The 3365-nt window shown below is 35.5% G+C and overlaps 1 pseudogene; it reads left to right on the forward strand.

Annotated features, from left to right (window-relative positions):
* The first annotated feature begins 2326 nt into the window (after positions 1–2326).
* LOC147405757 (uncharacterized protein At5g39865 pseudogene) lies at positions 2327–3315 on the forward strand (annotated as a pseudogene).
* The last annotated feature ends 50 nt before the right edge of the window (positions 3316–3365 follow it).

The raw sequence follows: 3365 nt of genomic DNA on the forward strand, positions 1-3365 counted from the left end.
TTGTAGTGGGAAGGGAGTTGGTTTGATTAAAATTAAGAGATTAGGTTTTGATAATAATTAAAAAAAAAAAAAAAAAGAGGGCAAATAGCAGCATTGCTCAATAAGGTAGGATCATATGAATTTTTAAGGGATCTAACGTGGAACAATAATTCCGAAGTCAAATTAATGGTTCAATATTTGTTTTATTAAATATTTTAATATTTAAAAAAAAATAAAACCCCAAACATAGATATTTGAGGACCTAAAAATTTGGAAGTTTATTCTCTTGACCAATATTAGGAATACTCAATGTTGCATTCGAAACATTCGGCGTTAACAATTTTGATTGTTTAAGCCAGATTTAGAATGAAGTTCCAAGTTCAAAAATCCATCACCCAAAGAACATTGAATCAGTCTAGCCAGAGTAGTAGAACAACATTAAATAAATTTCAGAATCAATTAATTCCATATCAAATTGTTAAGTTAACAAAACCGTAACCTATTTATGATGGTCGAACCCAGCATTGTTCTCATTATTTATGCTGTTATCGTAGTTTCTCAAAATTTGTCAAAATTTTTGGACCACGATTGAACCTGGGTTTAATTTGGTAAACAGAATAGTCTACAATTGTAGCATACCTTTTCCTTCCTGTCTCATCATATGCATGTTTCATTGGATGCATCTCATCGACATTCCCGTGGTATAAAGCTAATAGGATATGAGAATGAGGACCAATTTACATTAATAAATAAAAAAACTATATATGTTGTAATTTTGTTGCATTTATCTTAGTCGTTAAATAAGTTTAATCTAACGTTTAGGATAAGTTTCTTGTTTATAATCCTATAAATAGCAATGTTGAGACTTTTTTCTTACATAAATTGGGGTTTTTCTTCTTGAAGGTATTGAGAGAGACAAGGATATTGAGGATCTACAAGGGTTTCAAGACTTGATTTTGGAATTAAACTTGGGTATTTTTTGTGTGTATTATTCTCCTTTTGACTATCATAATGAAGAAGAAGATTTTATCTCCCAATGGACGTATGCATCGTTGCCGAACCACATAAATCTTGATGTTATTTAGTTTCTTTTTCTTGTTATTTCTTAACTTGATTTTGGTTTCAACACTGTAGTTGGCAGTATTTTAGCTTTTGATTTTCTTGATTGTATCATTGATTTCTGTTTTAGACACTAATTAAGTTAATTTTTTGTTCTTAAATGTATAAACATGGATCAAAGCCATCGAATTTTTGTGGCGACTACAAAACGCCAAATTCCATTTTCGATTCAGCTCATTTCGACGGGCTAAGGCCCACAAATGTTATAAATCGAATTTCAACAGTCCAAGGCCGTTGAAAATTTTTTATGTTCTCCAAATTCGATGGCTAATAGCCATCAAATTTCTCCCAACCTACATTAATTTGACAATTTTGGTCCGATGAAAAAAAAAATCGATAATGAGAATTTAACTCTTTGATCCGTTGAATTTTATGAAATTCAACAGTCTTGGGCTGTCAAATATGAGCTTTTCCACGTTATGTAATCTATTTAACCATTTTTTTAATCGTATCTGACGGCCCAAGACTGTTGAATTTTCTTATTTTTCACATAGTGATAAATCCTGATGTTTAGTTTCTTTGTTATTTTCTTTATATAATTTTTTTTTTTTTTTGAAGGTCAATAGGGTTAAGGTAGACCCATACCAACTACAACATTAAAGAGAGAAAGCCTTTGCAATCCTGAACAATAACAAAAACAAGGTTACAAGGGAAGGACCTATTATCTTACCCGAAACACCCCCAAAACCTTCATGCAATCATGTTGAATAGGTATCTCCAAGCTCCTAATATATATAATTTTCAAAAATTGACTAGACTCATTTTCATAAAAATATAATGTTCCCAAAAACCCAAGGGTTCACAAACCAAAAAACAATTTTGTTACAAAAGCCAGTTGAACCTACCACGGGTTTTGTTCTGGTTCTTGAAATACAGATTTTGGTTCGCCCTACTTCCTTTATAGGGTAGTTTTATAACATTCTTTAACTTGTAGTCTGTGTTGAATTTTCTATTGTAGTAGACCTTACTCTCCTCCTTGTCGCAGCCATTCCATGCCAGCTCGCCACCCCAGCAATCATAAAAGCGATAACCACCACGTCGTCTGTCTCAATTCCACCCTATTTGGTTCTTTCAAGCTAAATTGTGTAGATCAAAATCATCTCAATGGCAATAACATCGACGACAACAACAACAAAAACAACAAAGGCAAAGAATTCTAGATGGAGGTAACCCAAGAGAAGAATTTGTCCAACACAATCAAAAGAAAATCCCGAAGACAACAACAAGAATGCCCCCTGGCGAACCCGAAACCATCAACACATGGGAAATGATGGAAGGTTTAGAAGAAGAAAGTCATCCCCCTCAATCCAGTCTCGTCGATCCCTTCTCCTCTTTCCACGTTGTCCCTGATTCCACGCCTTCCGATCATTCCAAACCAACTCTACAAGAAAATGTTACAACATCACCTAAACCGATGTGGCTACAAATAGCCGCAACTGATGAGATTGCAAATTCGAAACCAATCATCTCTGATTTCGACATGGAAATCATCTCTACATTTAGAAAAGCCCTTGAGGAGCTCACGCCAAGGACTGAACTCCATCTTCGAGAAAATGAAAAAATAGTCCCTATTGGACAAAACCCATTGTTCTCAAAGAATATCATGAACACCAAGAATGTAAATGGCATCATAACGACTACTAAATGCCCTCGTATGGTGAGAACAAGGTTGTAATTTACTTCACAAGTCTCTAAGGTGTATGGAAGACATATGAGGATTGCTGCCATGTGAGAATGATATTGAAGGGATTGAGTATTCGAATCGACGAGAGGGATGTATCAATGCATTATCAATTCAGAGCGGAGCTGAAGAAGCTATTGGGAGGTGGATTCAGTGGTGGGTTGCCGAGAGGGTGTTTGTGAATGGAAGGTACATTGGTGGGGTTGATGAGGTACGACAAATGCACGAGGACGGAGATCTTGAGAAGGTTCTAGAAGGTTGTGAGGAGGTGGGGGAAGTTGGTGGTGGTGGTAGTAGGGTGTGTGAGGTGTGTGGGGATGTTACATTTGTACTTTGTGGGAAGTGCTTGGGGAATTGTAAGATCTATTATGAAGGTGATGAGGATGAAGAAGAGGGGGTAGGAGGGTTTCAAATATGTCTTGATTGTAATGAGAATGGGATCATAAGGTGCTCCATTTGCTGTTATTAGTAAAGAGTTTCAATCCACAAACCACATTCCAAATGTTTTTTGTTTTTTTGTTGTTGTTTGGTGTACATTGAGGGGTTTTAGGATTCATGAGAACCAATTACAAAACAAGAGCATTCA

Source organism: Akebia trifoliata, chromosome 3 (assembly GCF_017979445.1).
Source record: "Akebia trifoliata isolate Shusen 1 chromosome 3, ASM1797944v1, whole genome shotgun sequence".
Classification (NCBI taxonomy): Eukaryota; Viridiplantae; Streptophyta; class Magnoliopsida; order Ranunculales; family Lardizabalaceae; genus Akebia; species Akebia trifoliata.